Here is a 21,316-nt window from a genome sequence, read left to right as displayed (position 1 = left end):
GTTTGTTTAGAAGACATACTTTGATGTACTTGGATTGGAGTAAGGTTTAAAGAAAAAGCTGAAGTGAAAGGAAAAAAATAGTTGCTAAATTTTATTCTAAAGAGGGAAAGTTCTATTAATTCCATTTCTGTCCAGCTCCATGGTAGTTGAAGACGTAAGTTTGAAGTTGTTGCTGGGATAGTGTTTAGTTGATATTTAGAAAAGTTCAGAACTTACTGCTCTGCTATTTCATTTAAAGCTTCCCTTTGGGAGCAGATGTAGCTCAAGTGGTTAAGCGCCTGCTTCCCATGTAGGAAGTCCTGGGTTTGCTCCCCAGTACATCCTATAAACAAACAAACAAATGAAAAAAATAAAACTCTCACTGGGAAGAGGATGTACCTTAGTGCTTGAGTGCCTGCTTCCCATCACATACAAGAGTACCTCCTAAAAACAAACAAACAAACAAACAAAAAACAAAACAAAAAAAAACCTTTCTTTTAACCAAGTAATAGACCACTAAATGCTGCAGGAGTTTTCCCTTCACCAAAATAGTTTGGCGGGGGCCAAAAACAAAAGCCGATGAACATGCAAATACTGGTTCAGGTAAAACTGGGATGCAGAGGCCATTTCCCCCTAGAGTTCTCAATTTACTCCTTTTATTCCCTAACACACATACCCTACACCTGGATGGTACCACGGTTGATTAGACCATGGGTAGGCATATGATCCAAAAGGAATGGATTCAAAAGCTAGGCCAAGCCAATCAGATTCTTTGAGGGGGATTTGGAATGGAGACCTGAGCAAATGAACCAGTTAGCCATGGGAAGCTGAGCAGAAAGACCATGTAGGATGGGGCTGGAGCTGGCACTGGGGCAAGTCAGAACCACATATAAAGCCAAAGCTGTAGGGTAGCAGAAACCTCGAGCCAGTACAGAACATATTTGCAGAGAGGAGAACGAAGCAGACACACAGAAGAATGTAGATGAGGAACTGTGCTGCTCCAGAAAGAGATGGAGAGAGAAGCTGCCTTTTCTTCTGGAGACTTTTGGTTTGATGCTCAGTTCACAAGAGAAGGGGCCGGACTTCATTTCCATGAAATGGCAACATCTTTCCAGTATTTATTTGAGCTAGCTTGAGTTCTTTTCCCCTTATAACCAACGAAGTTTGAACTGAACCATGTACTCCACAAACCAACTACCCCAAGGAAAGCTACCTGGAAAGATCCAGGGGCTTCTCTATTTGAGACAAGCCCAAGGTCACGATAACGTCAGTACCCAATGATGCTGAGGTTGCACTGGCTGCTCCTGAGTCAGATAATTAATTCCCTTGTCTCAGAGAGGTCTATGCTTGGACTAAATGTTCAACACCACTTTAAAAGGGAGTTTAAGCACTAAAACTTAAAAAAAAAACTTTGGTGTTCTATGTGAATTTTCAATGGCGAGTACTTTGCTTTGCAGCAGTTTTCTTTGGTTTCTAATCTGACGAATGCCAGTTTTAGGATAGTCTGTTTTCTTTGCTGGAAGACAAACACATTTCTGAAAACAAGTTCCAGTCTGAACATCCCTTGAGGAAGAAACTGTTTATTTGGCAAAACAGTGTGTGTGTACCCACATGGGAAATTATACATAGAGAAAAACACCAGACCATGCAGGGGGGAAAAAGTTTTTAAATCCACTAAGGTTGTGACCAGGGCGAAAGAACAGGCTCTTTCTGACCTACTTGGTTTTGATGGCCCTGGAAAGAGCATTCCATGGGGGCTGAGAAGGCCTCAGCATGCTTTCATAGCCCTCTGTGGTCTGTGGTCTATGGTGACTCTACCCAGCCAATCTGCTATCTCACTTCCCAAATGCACCATCTCCTTTCCAATCAGGCTGTTCATCCCACTTTCCCACTAACATACCAAACTTTTTCTCTGCCTGTGCAACCTGTCACGTTTGTCTTGTCTGCTTCAGACCCTTCGCTTCAAGGCCAATCAAGTTACTTCTCCCCCAAGAAACTCTCTGGCTTTGCCATTGGTTCTGTGAGCTTCCTTTTCTTTGAGTTGCTCCTCTAATCCCTTCTCTCTCTGAAGTCACCTGGTGCTTGAAGACAACCTTCTCTTTTAACTTATAGAGCTTCCCCCAGCACTTCCTGAACTTTCTGAATGAGGCTGACGCTAAGAATAATGAATATTCCAATTGAATCGTAATAGTACAGATGGGTAATAGTAATTCCAAAGCATGGCTGATTTGAGGTCAGCCTCATTTCTTGGGGACCCGGGGCACATTAGCCCTTGCTAATTTCTGTGGCCATTTCAGCACATGGAATAAGTTAGTTTAGCTCTTATGGGTAAGTTTTTCATTCCCAGAAAGTAATTTTATTAGTGCCGACTTGAAAATAATGCTATTGTCTTTGGGGAGATTTTTCTTTGAATAGCTTATGTCCTTTTTTCTTTTTTTTATCAACTAATTTATTCTCATAAAAGCTGTATGAAGTAGAGATCATCCCCTATTTTTTAAGACGAAGAAACTGATGTCCAGCAGAAGAGTCTGCCCTGAAAGAAAGTTGGAGCTGAAAGAGAAAGGTTTAGGATAGCAAAGGAACCAGGGAAGCCTCAATTACACAACAGGGACACCAAAGCACAGCTGAGCAGATTGTACACTGTGCACCTTTATGGGAGTGTGCCCTCTGCTGAGCAGTGCACCATCTGCTTGGTCAGATGTGGTGGTCCAGCTAAGAAAACCTGGTCTGTGATGAAGTGAAAATTAATGCTGCATACTAAGGAAGAGACTGAAGGATGCTTCACTTTAATCCTCTTCTTTTTTTTTTTTAAAGATTTATTTTTTATTTATTTCTTTCCCTTGGCCCCCCTCCCCCCCAGCTGTCTGCTCTCTGTGTCCATTTGCTGTGTGTTCTTCTGTGTCCACTTGTATTCTTGTCAGAAGCACCCGGAATCTGTATCTCGTTTTTTTTGTTGTTGCGTCACCTTTCTGTGTGTGTGGTGCCACTCCTGGGCAGGCTGCACTTTTTTTGCACCAGGCGGCTCTCCTTATGGGATGCACTCCTTGTGCATGGGGCTCCCCTACGTGGGGGACACCCCTGCGTGGTACAGCATTCCTTGAGCACATCAGCACCGTGCGTGGGCCAGCTCATCACACAGATCAGGAGGCCCTGGGTTTGAACCCTGGACCTCCCATGTGGTAGGTGGATGCCCTATCTGTTGGGCCAAATCTACTTCCCTTAGTCCTCTTCTTGACACCTAATGTAGAGAGCGCACACTCTCTTTTTCGTCTTACTTAAGTCACAGGATGCCGAGAGTTCATCAGGCCTATCTCCCAGTTCCTACTTAACAGCATTCTCATTTCCATAGAAGCGCCAAGCCAAGATTTCTTAAATGGTTAGTCTTTCAGACACTTTGGTCAGTGTGCAGCCTGTGTCAGAAACAGAGGGACCACATCCCTGAGAGTTTGGGGCCAAGATCTATGCATTATAGGCTTAACTCCTGACACATTTGGCATCAGTTGAAAAAAACAAAAACAAAAACAAAAATCCTCCCACTGTCTCGGGAGACCTCGGACAGGAACATACAAGGCAAAACATTTTAGTTGTAGACAAGAAAATGCTGGAGAGTCAGCAAGCGATGAGCTGGTCAGGAAATATCCACTTCCTGTGGATACTCCCAAAGTTCTCCCACTCTGGCCAACCACAGATGCAGATGATACAGCAAACAAAACCCTCTACCAGGGCTGCAACAGTGGCTACACTGCTCTGGCTCAGTCAGCTCCAGTCAGCTGTGCCATTGGCGCCCCCTTGCCCATGCAGAAACTTCTGGGTTTCTTCATGAGGCAGGAGATGTTCAAAACAAACCAACCAGAAATATTTGGGCAGGAAACTTAGAATTCTGGAGACCTGTAAGGCTGAGGCTGAAGATAAAGTTTCCCACTCTGCCAGGCTCAAACAAGGAATTTAGATTGACTTTACTTGGGAAAAAAAAAGACTTAAAATAAATGTTTTACATTTTATTATGTTTGTTTTTCAATACTATAGTATAAGAACACCATGATTTACATTCTCTCAGATTACAACATATCTCTGAAGTTTGCTGCTTTAAGTGAGAATTAGTATGCTAGTCCATTTACCAAAAGCACTGTTTTCGGTGTAAATCAGACTTGTCTCTTAAATTAAAACAAAAAACAAAAAAACAGCAACAAGTCATGTTAAGATACCTTGCCATGAGTGAAAAGGGAAGTATGTTTTCTCTGACAGACTGACACAAAATCGAGAATTTAATATGAATAGTGAGAGGATGGAAAATGTTTTCAGAAAGACTCCTATTGCTCAGTACCTCACAGCCTGCAAAGGAGTAGAAAATAAAGGGAACTGGCCCACTCAGAAATAAGGCTGAGAAACAGGATCTTTGATTCCACGGGGAAGTCTTATGCAAGCAGAGGGTATGAACAGACGGGTTAAACTGGAAATAGATTCCAAACCAACCAACTTGGTTTTTATTTTTTAATTTTTTTTTAAAGATTTATTTTATGCATTCCCCACCCCTACCCCATTGTTCACTATCTGCTGTCTGTGTCCATTTGCTGTGTGCTCTCCTGTCTGTATCTGCCCATCTTCTCTTTAGGAGGCACTGAGAACCAAACCTGGGACCTCCCCTGTGGGAGAGAGATGCGCAATCATTTGAGCCCCCTCAAACCTACCCCCTGCTTTGTTGTCTCTCTCATTGTGTATCCTTGTTGTGTCATCTTGTTGTGTCAGCTTGCCATGCCAGCCTGTTGCACCAGCTTGCTGTCTTGTTCGTCTCCTCTAGGAAACCGAACCCAGAACCTCCCGTGGGGTAGGAAGGAGCTCAATTGCTTGAGCCACATCTGCTTCCCCCAACCAACTTAGTTTTAAGCACATACTACAAGAGGATACTCAAATTTAGGGTCTCCGCCTCAAAAACTGCTTGTATTTTGGACCTTTGGCTAACCAGGAAAACAGAAAACACTACAAGTATTTACAATAGGGAATTGGTTACTCAGATGATAGAGGAGCTGAGATACCAAAGGAGGACAGCTCAGTAACCCAGAGATTAACACCAGCTGGTAGACTCTGCGGTTTGCCAGGCTGGAGGGACAGAGGCAGCACTTCCAGAGTCCAGGGGCTGGGCTTATGAGGCAGAAGAAGAACCATGGCAGGGCTGTCCTGTGAGAGGTGGAGCCATGGGGGAGGCACAGCTGTTTCTGGAGAAGGAGTTCAAGACAGAGAATGCAGGGGAGAAACACCCTGACTTACTCCTGCCTATATCTCGTTGGTATCTGCCTTTGACTGCACCCAGTGAAAGGCCATCAATAGAGGAGCCTGGGAAATGCACCTGCAGGCTGAGTCCTGCCGAGAGGCCAAGCAGGGCAGGGGGAGGGAGGGTAAGGAATGGATCTGAAGGCAAATAGGCCCAGTCCTGGCACAGTGAACATGTTTGGATCATTAATATCTTTGACCACAGTGACCTCAGCTCGTCCTCGGCCAGACCATAGCAAATCAGTCACAAGCCACAAATGCTGACTGGAATCAGATTTGGGTGAACCTCTGCCTCAACCTTTCACCAGCCATTTAACCCTATCATGGGCCTATTTTAAGGCCCTTGTCAGGAGGTACCTTAATTCTTTCAGGAGTCAAGGGACTGTAAGACACACAACCTGTCTCTTCACAGAAGCCTCGAAATTGACTGACCTCATACCTGTTCCCTGGGGAGAGCCCAGAATCTCAATGGCTCCATGGCCAAGTGAGTAGAATTTTGTCTGACTTTCACTTCATCTGCGGTCAGCTGTGAGGAGACCTGTTAGATAAAGACTCTAAAGCCCCAGGGCAACCGGATTGAAGCTCTTAGTGCCTCAACACCTCACTATTGGCAATCCTTCAGTCTGAATATTTCTCTGAGTGATGTCACAGGCCCACCTTGCTAAATTCAACCTTATCAGTATTATCAGTATTATCAAATCAGGGGCTTTAATGTTCTTTACCAACCATGTGACCTTGGACAAGTTACTTAACCTTTTTAAATCTGTGTTTCCTCATCTATACAATGAGAGAAAACATAGGATTATTGTGCGGATTAAATGAGATGACATCCACTACAGCACATGTCTTCGTGCCAGGCCCATGAGCAGGACTCCATAAATGTCACTGCTAACACGTATCAGTCAGGAATCTTCTAGTTGCAAGTGACAGAAATCCACCTAACTTGGCTTAAGGAAAAAAGAAAAGGTCTGATTTCGGGAGCATCTGGATCTAGTTCATCCGAGGTCCTCACTAGGTGTTCTCCCTAAATCACTTGGCTCTGTTGTCCTCTGGTCATTTCAGTTTTAGGCGGACTGTGCCCATAAGATGGCAAGATGGGTGCTGAAACATCCTCCAGCTGAGCAGCCAAAGAGAAAGAGAGCTCAAGAGTTCCCTGAAAATCCTGGAAGAGTGTTTCCTTGACTTAATTTGGATCCCGTGTCCAGCCCTGAATCAATCATGGTAGCCAGCCTGGGTCCATGTAGATTAAGAATAAGGGAGCATTAAGTCTCTGATTGAAAATGGATTGGCTGTGATCAGGAGGAGGAATAAATATTAAGCAAGAACAAATGATTTCCCCTACAGTGGAATGGTTATTATTACATTTAGCATTTATTATTTACTAATAATTCTGCCACCACCTCTACTATTACTATACTGTGCAGCTAGTACAAAAAGTTGCAGGATGATTCAGTGAACAACTAGGCTAACAGGTAGTGAGAAGGGAAAATCATAAAAAAGAATACAGCATAAAAGGAAATAAAAGGACAGAGCTCTTCAGATAAGAGATCCTATAAAGCAAAGACAGGGTGATTAATTCTAGGGGGTGATTTAAGTTTCTTTCAAAAACAAAAGCTATTTAAATGGCAATGTGTAACACATTTTACAGTTCCTAATTTAAAAGCACTTGCTCATGATTGTGTAACTAAACCTGAATGTCCAAACAAAGCATGCATCTTGTATGCTGTTCATCAGCATTGACACAGCTATCTATGAAACAAGACAGCAAAATTTCCTGCATGGAAAACTCATATCCACAAATTCCTTATGGCAAATACAAGTCAGAAATATATTCTCCACATAAGGAACCTCATGATATTGGAAAATCCTAAGCAAAATAGGTATGGCATTGAATTTCTGGCAGAAAGTTCAGGTGCTAGAACCCACAGTGAAGCATCGTTTGACTCTTTGGCAATGCTGTAGTATCTGCAACAACTTGTTTACTCTAGGACAGTGTGGTACCCAAATATATAAGTATATACCGAATTATATCATGAAAGAACAGTCTGAACTTGAATTCTAAAACCATCTACATTTTACACACAGTATGCTCAGTCAACAGAATGATCTCTTCAAGCTGTGCTGCATATAGCATTGGAGAGATTTTGTACATTGCTGCATATAGCATTGGAGAGATTTTGTACATTACCATCTATAAAAGCTAAATTACATTCCAAGAAATGTGGTTTTCTGTTTAAAAAAAAAAAGTTAAAACTAAAATGCTATAGGATTTGCTTAAGGCTCAGCCTCTCCATTCAAAACAACTGGTTAACTGCAGGTGAAACCGGTTACTTGAGCCATCTGGACGTTTCACCTGAAGAGCTGTCCATTCCAGTTGGCTAAAGTCCATCAGAACATCAGGACTCAGCCGACTGAGTCAAGCAAATTGTTCAGCTTCAGTATAAGCAGAATTTATGTTCTCCTTTTTTTTTTTTAAGACTATGCCATGACTCTACCATATATGCTTATGTAACAATTTTCAAACAAGAAAGAACATATATCTAACACTTTAGATAGTCATCTCGCGGGCATTTTATCTGTAGAGTGGTGCTCTTGGGAAGCCAGTTGAGTTGTATTGTGAAGTCTGATAGACTCACCAAATGGAGAAAGAATAATACAACCTTACCTTGCTAGAATTTATCATATTTTTCAAACTCGAAATGTAATAATTCTCTCAACTACCCCACTAGCAGGTAGGGCTGACATCTGCTTCTGTGCCTGTCCACTCCAGCATGCTCGCATCTATAACACAAACAGGATGAAAACATTCTTCACCTCTGTTGAGCAAAGTCATTTGGTTTTTAAGGCTTTTTTTTTTTTTGGTCTTTCATATTTTGAAGGGTGGTGTACATCAGATTAAAAAACATGGTTCAGGGAAGCAAGAAATCATTCCACCAAGTGTTTATTAAATGAATCACAAATTCATTCAGCATGACTGCTTACCCAGAGGAATGAAGGCAAAATGGTAACAGGCCATGAGCCTCCAAGTATCTTCAGCTTTAGGATCTCCCTGGAAAAGGGTCACAAGTGTAATCATTTTCAGCTGTCCCTGCCTTACTTCCGCTGTCGATGGAAATATCCAGGCTGGATGAATACACTTTCTGACTAGACTCTGGACTGACCTAGACAGCTTTTGGAAATTCAGGATATACTTTTCCTAAAGCTTCTTAATTTTTCCCATCCCACCCTGATTGAACACATCATTTATCCCATTACAGCATGTAGAAAGAGAGGGGAGGGAGAAGCAGACAGGATCTGAATTTAGGATAAAAATTACTTGGTGAAGTTATTATTCTCATCCATAACATATGACAATTGTCATGTCAGTTAGCTGATTCCAGCACAGAATCACCCAGAGAGATATTAAATACTATTTTTCATACTATTTATCTTGAGGGTCCCAAAGAGACATGTACACCTACATTTAATAACTGGTGATCCATAACTTGCATGTTTCCTAGAAATGTTAGGATATTTTGTCAAGTCCAGTTAAGCATTGTTTCACTCGCTACACATGGTAAGTTTTCCTCCTTCACTTACATTGGAGTGGGTTTCACGGATTTACTTAGACTTCCTCAATGTCTGAGAACTGTCTGGAGACTAATTCTAAAGAAATCTGTGGATTTGTAATTTCCAAAGTAAGTCTATTCTTCTTTTGTTGGGTGACAGCTACTTCTTTAATGGAATCACTCCCCGCCGGGCTCTTAAATGGGTCCAGCCCTCTCTGATTTGTAACTCTCTTTGAACTTCAGATGACTTGTCATTTCATGGGCCAAAAAACAAAATTGTTTTAAATGTGAGTGGATGCTAAAGTCCCAAAGACTTTCAACAGGCTACAGCTGCCCTAGCTGCTGACATCAGCAATGTGGTTCTTATTATACAGCTGGATTTCAGACTGTGTTACTTTCCAAGTATCATTTCCACTTTGTGTGAAGAACATGGATTCAACGTAGTTTCCGGTGAGCTAATGGATGAGATTTGGAATGCAGCTCTCTCTCAGCCATTGCTACAAATTAGCACAATGACCTTGGTCCACTAATTCATACCCAGGGTCTAAGAGACAGTGGAAGAATCTGACTCTTACCTATTGGAACTGAAATTACCTTTTGGTGGTTAATGCATCTAGCTAGCCCAAATCTACTCGATAAATGAGAACTTTCTAAGGCAGTAGCAAGAGGAAAGTGCAAATGCCACCATCAACAACAAAGAATCAGCGCATTCAGGTTGAAACCAACTATTTTATCTACCCAGCAACAATCAGCTTTGAGTCAGAACTTTTAGGGAAATGAGTGTTACTTGTGGGTGGGGTAAATATACAGCCTAAGGAGTTCATCTACTAATAAAGCCCCCTGAAAACTCACCTCGTTCAGGAAATTCTAATCCATTGGGTCCATCTCTGGACTCCTTATAGGCACCACCACCTAAAACCTTCACAATAGTCCTGTAAGGTAAGAAGTTTTATTGTGCCCATTTTACAGACGATGAGACTGAGGCACAGAGAGGTTAGGCAACTTGCCTAAGGTAACACACAAAGTAACAGGTGGAGCTGGGACATAAAAACAGTTCTGATCAGTGTAACCACTCACTATACTGCCTTGGCAAGAGCATAAAACACCTGTCTCAGTGGTTTTAAAACTGAGAAAGAAGTAGCCATTGCTACTGACTCGCTTCCTGAGTGTGCCCTTTGTGGCTTCCTTCTCCCTCTCCACGGACCCCTACTTGCTGGCCTTTTAATGACATTTATATTTTCCCTTTGGTGAATCTCCTTTGGAATTTTACCTCATTTTCTTCGCATTTGTGGGATACGTATTTCGTATCACCAATGAAGTATCCACTGGTCTATGTTTGCCTCCACCATGTCAAGTTGGAAGGAGCTTTTGTGCCTAGTTTTGCTCCTCTGTGAACCTGGACCCGTACTGCAGCCTCATGAGACCTCCTGCTACAGAACAGCCTCTTGTTGCCAACCCCAAGACTTCTTGGCCTTCCCCAAGCATATTTCTGGTCTCTTCTTCACACAGGAAGTTAAGACTTCAAAGCAGAATCTAATTTTGTGATTTTTATGCCCTTTCAGATGAGCATCAAACATTTTTGCTCTTTTACAAACGTGTCTAGTAAGCTACTATTTCTATAAAAAAGGAGATGATTTTACTTAAAAAGGAGATGATTTGACATGGATGTGTCTAAACATTCTCCAGAAGGTTAAAGAAGAAACTAAAAGCAGCAGTTACTTCTGGAAAATGGGAACAGAGATGGAAGATGGGAACTGAGCAGGTGGGGGATGGGGTGGAGGGGGGACGTCTCACTGAAGACATTTTCTTGCTTTTTGATGTTCGAAATACAGGAACGTATTGATGATTAAAAAAACAGTTGGAAAAAAATGCTCTTTTACCTCCAAGGGCAACCAGAGGTCACACTGTCACCACAAGAGTAGTCAGTTAAGAGCTAAGTTAGTCTAGAGACAAATTAGTCACAGGCAGTAAGTGGCAGTTAAAGACCTGTATAGGGTTGTTACTTACTGCACACACAGCCCATGTCAAACCAGCAAATGATTTAGGAAGCCAAGGTAACCAGAGACAGCAAAGTTTCCCAAAACATGTCCCATATTAATAGGCTCTCAGATAACACACCAAAACAGAAAGCAGGACTGCTACATGATTTCTTGGAGCCTTTAATATGCCAATGTGTATTGAGACCTTCTGGGAAAGAAGTTGAGGGATGGGTGGGAGAATGTTTCCTAAAGATATTGGACAATAGGAGCTCCCTTTCCCCTACTCCCAACTTTTTAAGGAACATCTTACAGGATTAGTGTTCTGTAGAATACATTTCAGAAAAAGCAGATTGTCAGGAACCTTTCCAACACATTTTACATGTTGATCTTGTATCCTGCCACTTAATTCACTTATTCACTCTACTAGCTTTATTGTGGATGTTTCAAGATCTTCTATACATAGGACCATCATCTGCAAGTAGGGAAAATGTTACTTCTTCCCTTCCAGTTTGGGTGCCTTTTATTTCTTTTTTCTTGCCTAAGCCAGATATGGGACTTTAACTTTACATTAGGGCTCACTGTGCTGTCCAGTCTTTGAGGTTTTTTAAAAACATTTTTATTCTAGTACATAAACCTAAAAATTTCCCGTTTTCGCCACATTCAAATACATAATTCTGTGGTGTTAATTACATTCACAATGTTATGCCACCATCCCCATCACCCATTAAGAAAGATTTTCCATCACCCTAAACAGAAACTGTACCAATTAAGCATTAACTCCCCATTCCCAATAACCACCCTAGCCTCTGGTAACCTGTATTTTACTTTCTGACTCTATGAATTTGCTTATTCTAATAAGCATTCACATCAGTGAGACCATATAATATTTGTCCTTTTGTGTCTGGCTTATTTCAGTCAACATGAGGTCTTTAAGGTACATCTATGTTGTCACATGTATTAGAACTTTATTCTTTTTTACAGCTGAATAATATTCCATTGTATGTATATATCTCATTTTATCCATTTGTCTGTTGATGGACACTTGGGTTGCTTCCGCCTTTTGGCAATTGTGAATAATGCCTCTGTGAACATCAGTGTGCAAATGTCTGTTTGAGTCACTGCTATCAATTCTTTTGGACATATACATAGGACTGGTATTGCCTGGTCATAAGGTAATTCTATACTTAAATATCTGAAGACCCATCAAACTGTTTTCCACAGCTGCTGCACCATTTTATAACACCACCAATAATGAATGAATGTTCCTATTTCTCCAAATCCTTTCCAACATTTGTTCTCCATTTTTTAAAGGAGTAGCCATTCTAGTGGGTGTGAAACAGATTCTTATTGTGGTTTTGATTTGCATATCCATAATGGCTAGTAATGTTGAACTTCTTTTCATGTGCTTACTGGCCATTTGTATATCTTCTTCAGAGAAATGCCTATTCAGGTTTTTTGCCCGTTTTAAAATTGGGTTGTTTGTCGTACTGTTTTTGAGTTGTTGGCTTTCTTTTTATATTCTGTATATTAAACCCTTATCAGATATGAGACTTCCAAATATTTTCTCCTGCTCTATAGGTTGTCTTTTTACTTTCATGATGAAATCCTTTGATGCATATAAGTATTCATTTCAGTGAAGTCACATTTATTTATTTTTACTTTTGTTTCTCATGTTTTTTGGTGTAAAGTATAAGAAACCATTGCTTAACACAAGGTCCTGAAAATGCTTGTCTACGTATTTTTCTAGAAGTTTTATTATTTTGGTTCTTATAATTAGGTCTTTGATCCATTTTTACTTTATTTTTGTAAATTGTGTAAAGTAGGGGTCCACCTTCATTCTTATGCATATATGGATATCCAGTTTACCCAGCACAATTTGTTGTATTCTTTGCCCATTGAATGAACTTGGTCTCTTTGTCAAAAATCAATTGACCACAGATATGAGAGTTTATTTCTGAACTCTCAATTTAATTCCATTGGTTTTCATATCTGTCTTTGTACCATAACCATGCTTTTTTGTTAATGTAGTTTTATCATAATTTTTAATATCAGGAAGTGTGAACCCTCCAACTTTGTTATTTTTCAAAGGTTAATTTTTGCTATTTTTGGGCCCCTTACTCTTTCATATAAATTTTATGATTGACTTTTCCATTTTTGCAAAGAAGGCTGTTGGAATTTTGATTAATTGGGATTGCATTGAATCTATAAATCAATTTGGGTAGAATTGACAGCTTAATGATATTTAGTCTTCCAATCCATGACATGGAATGTCCTTCCATTTATTTAGGTCTTCTTTGTTTTTTTAAGCAATTAATTTGTAATTTTCCTTGCACAAGTCCTTTACATCCTTGGTTAACTTTATTCCTAGCTATTTGATTCTTTCAGTTTCTATTGTAAATAGAGTTGGTTTTTTTAAAAATTTCTTCTTCATATTGTTCATTACCAGTCTATAGAAACAAAGATTTTTACATATTGATCTTGTACCCTGCCACTTTGCTTAATTCATTTATTAGCTCTAGAAGCTTTGTTGTGGATATTTCAAGATTTTCTATCTATAGGACTGTCATCTGCAAGTGGGATAAGTTTTACTTCTTTCCTTCCAATTTGGGTGCCTTTTATTTCTTTTTTCTTGCCTAATTGCCCTGGCTTGAACTTCCAGTAAAAATGCCCAATAGCAGTTGTAACAGTTAGACAACCTTGTGTTCTTCCTGATCTTAGCGGAACAACTTTCAGTCTTTCACCATTAAGTGTGATATTAGCTATGGGTTTTTCATATATGCTCTTTATCATTTTGAGTAAATTTCTCTTTATTCCTAGTTTTCTAAGTGTTTTTTTTAATCAAGAAGCAGTTTTAGATTTTGTCAAATACCTTTTTTGCATCGATTGAGATGATTGTGTATTTTCCCCCTTTGTTCTGTTAAAGTGGTTTATAATGTTAATCGATTTTCCTATGTTGACCACCCTAGCATACCTGGAATAAATCCCACTTAATCATGATTTATAATTATTTTAATGTGCTTTTAAATCCCTGTTGAGAATTTCTGCATCTATATTCATAAGAGATACTGATCTGTAATTTTCTTTTTTTGTGATATCTTTTTCTGAGTTTGGTATTAGAGTGATGTTGACCTTATGGAATGAGTTACGGAGTGTTCGCACCCCTTCAATTTTTTGGAAGAGTTTGAGCAAGATTGGTGTTCTTTCTTCTTGGAATGTTTGGTAAAATTTACCTATGAAGTCATCTGGTCTTGGGCTTTTTCTTTTTTGGGAGGTTTTTGATTACTGATTCAATCTCCTTGTTTTTTGGACTGTTGAGATCTTCTATTTCTTCCTTTTTTGTGTTTTTTTTTTTTTTTCCTTTATTAGAGAAGTAGTGAGCTCACAAAATAATCATGCATAATGTGCAGAATTCCCATACATCACCTCTCCCTCAACATCTTACATTGTTGTGGAACATTTGTTACAGATTATGAAAGAACATGATCAGACTATTACCACTAACATTGGTCCATATTGTACACTTGGTATATTTTTTCCACACACCCCATTGTTAACACTATATATAGTAATGCACGTTTGTTACAATTCATAATCTTCTGTTTCTTCTTAAGTCAATGCAGGTAGTTTGTGTGTTTCTAGGAATTTGTCCATTTCGTTAGATTTTTTAATATGTTGATGTACAGCAGTTCTCCTTTTTACTTCTGTGGGGTCAATAATATCCATTTCATTTCTGATATTAGTTACATGTGTCCTTTCTCTTTTTTTCTCTTCAGTCTAGCTAAGGTCTTGTCAAATGTATTGATTTTTCAAAGAACGAACTTTTAGTTTTGTTGATTTCCTATTTTTTTAAAATTCTGTTTCATTTATCACCTCTTTTCTTTGCATTTTTAAAAATTTCTGCTAACATAGTAGAATATAGTTTACTCTTCTTTTTCTAGATCCTCCAGTTCTAGGCTTACATCTCTGATTTAAGATCTTTCTTCTTTTTTAATGTAAGCCTTTAGGGCTATAAACTTTCCTCTCAGTACTGCCTTTTTTACATCCAATAAGTTTTGATATGTTCTGTTTTTAACTTTCATTTGCTTTAAGATATTTCCTAATTTAACCCAGGATTCTTATTTGACCCATAATTGCTTAATTTCCACATAATTGTGAATTTTCCACTTCTACCTCTATTACAGATTTCTAGCTTTTCTCCATTGTGGTCAAAGAAGATACACAGTATGATTTCAATATTTTAAAAAGTGTTTTGAGAAGAACCAGCATGATGGCAGCAGAGTAAGGAGCTCCTAGAGTCAGCTCCTTCTACAGGGCAGTTAGCAAACACCCAGAGCTCTCTGGAGCTGGCTGAAGCACCTGTTTGAGGGCTCCAGGAGACCAGAAGAGCATCCTGCAACATCCTTGAAGGAGTGGAAGGAGACTGCCTGTCAGCAGAGAAGACTCGTAAGTAGAGAGCTCCACACCACAGAGGCCAGTGCCTATCCTCCACTGGAGATACAAGCCGCCTCGGGAGCTGTTCTGCGACTGGAATTGAAAGCTCCACTTCCCCAAAATGGGGGAGGAAGAGACGGTTGGGCACCAATTTCAGCTATGATGAGGAAATTCTGTAGGATACAGTATGATCCTGTGGACAGCTAAGGTTTGAACCTATCCGAGGTCAGAAAGAGGCCAGGAGATTCCATCTTAACTCCACGCCTGACATGAGGGGAAGCGGGGTGGATTGAAAATCCCAGTGCTGGTGGAGACCAGCTTCTTCCCATCCAGATCATATTGCAGGTCTAGCCTAGGCACCATGCCACCTCCAGCAGGGATGAAGCTATGGGGACCTGCACCAACCTCTCCGGGAAATTACCGGTCAAGTCACGGAGGCTGGTGATCATCCTACTCTGGCGGCATAAGCCGCCCCAGGAACTGTTCTATGATGGGAATTGGAAATTCCATTTCCCAGAAACAGGGGAGGAGGAGACGGTTGGCTGCCGATTTCAGCTACTGATTGGGAGACTTGGCTAGCTAAGAGATAACCCTGGGAACAGCTGGGGTGAGAACCAGAACAAGTCAGAAAGAGGCCAATAGCCACCATGCTGACTCCGCCCCCAGCCTGAGGGGAAGTCAGCCTGACAGTTTCTTTTCTGCACATCAGCCTGCAGCCCACCTAGGCTTTAGCCCTGCCTCAGGCAGGGAAGAGGCTGAGGAGCCCTGCAGGTAACTGCAGGGAACTTGGGCTGGCATAGACAGAAAATGAGAAGTCAGCATAGATTGCTGCCCTTATCTGCAGCTCCATCCCTGCCCCAGGTAGGGGAGAAAGGGATTTGAAGCTTCATCAGTCTCTCTTGGCAACTACAGTCTGGGCCTGCACGTGGATTATTCCATATAGCTGTGACTCTGTACCTACCCCTGGCAAAGGAGAAAGGTGGAAGAAGCTTCACTGGTCCCTGGTGCAATAAGGGCAGCTTGAGCCGACACAGCTTACAGCAATAACTACATGCTTGGTTCTTACTGCATAACCAACAAGGGAGAAATGACAGGAAGCCGTAAACTAGAGAGAAAACTGCACCCAGAAAAAAATACTCTAGTAAGCCAGATGCGAAGACACCAACAAAAAATTACAATCCACACCAAGAAACAGGAAGCTATGGCCCAGTTAAAGGAACAAGAGAAGCCTCCAGATGACATAAAGGAGTTGAGACAACTAATTATAGATGTTCAAAAAAATCTCAATAAATTCAATGAGATGACTAAAGAGATTAAGGATACTAAGAACACATTGGATGAGCATGAAAAGAATTTGAAAGCTTACACAGAAAAATAGCAGATCTTATGGAAATGAAAGGGGCAATCAATGAAATTTAAAAAACATTGGAATCATATAATAGCAGATTTGAGGAGGCAGAAGAAAGGATTGGTGAGCTTGAAAAAATGGCCTCTGAAAGTGAACATACAAAAGAACAGACGAAGAAAAGAATGGAAAAATTGAACAAGGTCTCAGGGAACTAAATGACAGCAAAAGATGTGCAAATGTACGTGTCATGGATGTCCCAGAAGGAGAAAAGAAGGGAAAAGGGGCAGAAGGAATAGTTAAAGAAATAATGGTAGAAAATTTCCCAACCCTATTGAAGGACATGAATACCCCTGTCCAAAAAGCACAACATACTCCCATCCGAAAAAATCCAAATACACCAACTTTAAGACACATACTCATCAGAATGTCAAAGGCCAAAGACAAAGAGAGAATTATGAGAGCAATAAGAGAAAAGCAATACAGAACATATAAGGAATATCCAATAAGATTAAGTGCTGATTTCTCACCAAAAACTGTGGAGGCAAGAAGACAGTGGTCTGATATATTTAAGATACTACAAGAGAAAAATTTCCAGCCAAGAATCTTATATCCAGCAAGACCGGTCTTTCAAAAATGAGGGCAAAATTAGAATATTCACAGATAAACAGAAACTGAGAGAATTTCTAAGCAAGAGACCAGATTTTCAGGAAATACTAAAGGGTGTGCTTGAGCCTGAAAAGAAAAGACAGGAGAGAGGGGCCTGGAAGAGAGTCTAGAAATGACGATTATATCAATAAAAGTAACTAAAAATGTCAAAAGAGTGGTGAAAATAAAATATTACAGATAAAACTCAAATAGTCAGGAATAAACTTAACCAATGATGTTAAGTACTTGTATTCAGAAAACTGCAACTCAATGTTAAAACAAATTTTAAAAAGCCCTAAATAACTGGAAGAACATTCCATGCTCATGAATTGAAAGGCTAACTATCATTAAGATGTCAATTCTACTCAAATTGATATACAGACTTAAAGCAATCCCAATAAAAATTCCACCAGCATTAAAGAAAAAATTGAAAACACGATCATTAAATTTATTTGGAAGGGTAAGGAGTCCTGAATAGCCAGAAACATCATAAAAAGGAAAAGTGAACCCTCATCTCCAGACTTTAAATGATAATACCTACCTATAGTGGTAAAAACAACATGGTGCTAGCCTTAAGACAGACACAATAGACCAATGGAACCAAATGTATGGTTCAGAAACAGACCCTCACAGGTATGGTCAAGTGATTTTTGACTAGCCTGTCAAACTCACACAACTCAGGCAATCCATTCAACACATGGTGCTGAAAGAAATGGACATCCCTAGCTGAAAGAAGGAAATAGGACCCCTATCTCACACCTTATCCAAAAACTAACTCAAAATGGATCAAAAAACTAAAAATAAAAGAAAGAACCATAAAACTTCTAGAAGAAATCATTGAAAACTTTCTTCAAGACCTGGTGGTAGGTGATGGATTCTTAAAAGAGATAATAGAAGGACTGAGTGGACCACTGATGTTTAATGTATGTAGAAGTTTTAATTAGATTTACTGTAAAATTGTGGAAATATATAGAGTGGATGGTAACACACAGTGAGTAACAGCTAGTTTATAAATGGGGATGTGACTGAAAATGGTAGTCTAGTTATGTAACTGCCAATTGACAGAAAGCTTGAGAATAATCTAGGAATTGGATAGCAGAGTAAACTAAGAGGTGGGTGAGAATCGTGGTTGATGGTAGGTACAAGAATGTCCTTTGTAGCTAGAACAAATGTATATCACTACTGCAGGGTGTTGGGAATGTGGAGAAGCAAGGGAAAAATACAGCTGGAGTGACCTATGGATTGTGGTTAGTAGTAATAATGTAATATTCTTGCATCTATGCAAAAGATGTACTGTGTTGATACTGAGGCAGTATGGAAAATGTGAGCCAAATGTACACTATGGACATGGCAACTATGGACATGGCAATAATCAAATGATAGTATTTTATTTGTAGCAAATGACATTCCACATTGTGTTGTGTTGATGGGCAGGTGTTGTTTGGGAATTCTGCACATGTGCATGATTGTTTCATAAGTTTACAACTTCTGTCATAAAAAATAAATTTAAAAAATAATAGGGTGGGTTGGGGAAAAACACACTAAATGTAAGATAAGAACTATGATTAGTAGTAAGATTTTGATAGTGTTTTTTCATAGTTTGTAACAAACGTCTCATGACAATGCAAGGTGTTGGTGGAGGGTTGATGTATGGGACCCCTGTATGATGTCATGCATGTTTGCTTTGTAAATTCACAACTTTTACTATACACTTAATTGTTTAGGTATTTTCAGATATAAATGATATAAAGATAATAATAATCGGATTTGTTAGGGGAAAAATACTTTGTTTAGTAGTAATATTTTGACAATGCTCTTCAGTCATTAGTTTAAAAGGTTTAAAAACAATGCAAGTTATTGGTGGTAGGGTGAGATGTTATATATGTTTGTTTTGTAAGTTCACAACTATTACACATTAATTGTTTATGTATGTTTATGTAGGAGTGATGTATTTCAATAAATTAAAAAATACATAAATATAAAAAAATAGCAATGACAAAAAGAAAAAAGTGTATTGAGACTTGTTTTGTCACTTAGCTTATGGTCTATCCTGGAAAATAACCCAGAACACTAGAGAAGAACATATATTCTACTGCTGTTGGGTAAAGTTTTCTACATATGTCTATTAGGTCTATTTGGTTTATAGGATTATTCAAGTCTTCTATTTCTTTTTATGATTTTCTGTCTAGTTGCTCTGTTATTGAAAGTACTGTATTGAAGCCTTCTATTGTTAATATAGAAATGTTCTATGTTTCTCCCTTCAAATCTTGTCAATATTTGCTACATATATTTTGACACTCTGCTGTCAGGTGCATGTATATTAGTAATTTTTATGTCTTTGCTTTGACCTCATTACTATTATATAGTGATCTTCTTTGCCCCTTATGACAGCTTTTGACTTAAAGTCTATTTTATCTGATATCAGTATAGCTTCCAAACTCTGTTTTGGATACTGTTTGCATGGATAATGTAGGATTTTCTTCTGCCATTTTGCTATTTGGTCTTTGTAAATCCTATACCATTTTTCTTTCAGTTTTCTGTTAATGCCTACATTCATATTTATTTGATTTTTTATAATGTACTATTTCAAGTTCCTAATCATTTCCTTTTGTATATATTATTTTATATATTTACTTTGTGGCCACTATTATCCCTAATCCATAATGATCATATTTGATTTGATAGCATACAGAAACATCATTTTTATAACCCTCTGTCTTTCTACCTTTTTGTTGTACTTGTTAAACAATTATGTCTTTATACATTCTATGCCTAAAAACATAGATTTATCATTACTTTTTATACATTTGAATTTTAGAATCTGTAAGAAATAAAAACTAGAGTTACATATAAAAAATACAGTACAATAGTTTCGGCATTATAATAGCTCATATGGTTACTTTTACTAAAGACCATTACTTCTTTATGCCACTTCGATCCATTGTCTGGTGTCCTTTCCTTTCAGTCTGAATAATTCCCTTTAGCATTGCTTTTGGGGCAGGTCTAGTGGTGACAGACTCCCTAAGCTTTTGTTTATCTGGAGATGTCTTAATCTCTCACTCATATTTGAAAGACAGTCACATTGGATATGAAAGTTTTTGTTGTCAATTGTTTTCTTTCACCACTTTAAATATTTCACCCTGCTACTCATTTGCCTCTGTGATTTCTGATGAGAAATTAGCACTTAATCTTATGGACTGCCATGTACATAACATGTTGCTTTCCTCTTGCAGTTTTCAGAATTTTCTCCTTGTCCTTCATGTTTGGCAATTTGACTAATATGTGTCTGGACATGGTTCTCTTCATGTTTATCTCATTTGGGATCTCTTGGTCTTCTTGAATGTGTCTATTTGTGTTTTTAATTAAATTTGAGAAGTTTTCTGCCATTATTTCTTTCAATATTCCTGCTGCCCCTTTCTATGTTTCTTTTTCTTCTAGAACTCCTATAATACATAATACTTATGATGCCCCACAGGTCTTTTAGACTCTGTTCTTTTTTTTTTTCCTATTCTTTTCTTCTTTCTGCTCCTCATCCTGAATCACTTCTATTGTCTTGTCTTCAAGTTAACTGATTCTTTCTTCTGCAAACTTCAACCTGCTACTGAAACCCTCTAAGGAATTTTTCATTTCAATTTTTGTCATCTTTAATGCCAGTATTTCTGTTTGGTTCCATTCTAAAATTACCATTTCTTTACTGAGATTCCCATCTTGTTCATTCATAGCTTTCCTGAAACCATTTAGTTCTCCTCTGTGTTTTCCTTTATCTCCTTGAGTATATTGAAGAACATTTTCACTAAGTCTTTGTCCAGTATATCCAAGGTCTGTTCTTTGTTGACGGTTTTTAAAAATTTTTTATCTTGCCCCTTTACATGGGCCATCACATCCTGTTTCTTTGTTCATTTTGAAATTTTTGTTGCACACTTTACCTTTTAATATTTTAAAGTGTTAACTCTGGGATTTAGTCCCTGTGCTTTCTGTTCCTTAAGTTTGTATCCAGATAGTGATATGACAGAGATTTATTTGAATGCCAGGAGCTAGGAAAAACAAACAACCAAAGCAAAAAGCACCCTTCACAGTCTTTAAAAATTGGATCTGTATTGCCAGGACTGTCCTTCACA

The sequence above is a fragment of the Dasypus novemcinctus genome, chromosome 6 (assembly GCF_030445035.2).
Source record: "Dasypus novemcinctus isolate mDasNov1 chromosome 6, mDasNov1.1.hap2, whole genome shotgun sequence".
NCBI lineage: Eukaryota > Metazoa > Chordata > Mammalia > Cingulata > Dasypodidae > Dasypus > Dasypus novemcinctus.
Note: the sequence above shows the minus strand (reverse complement) of the source record.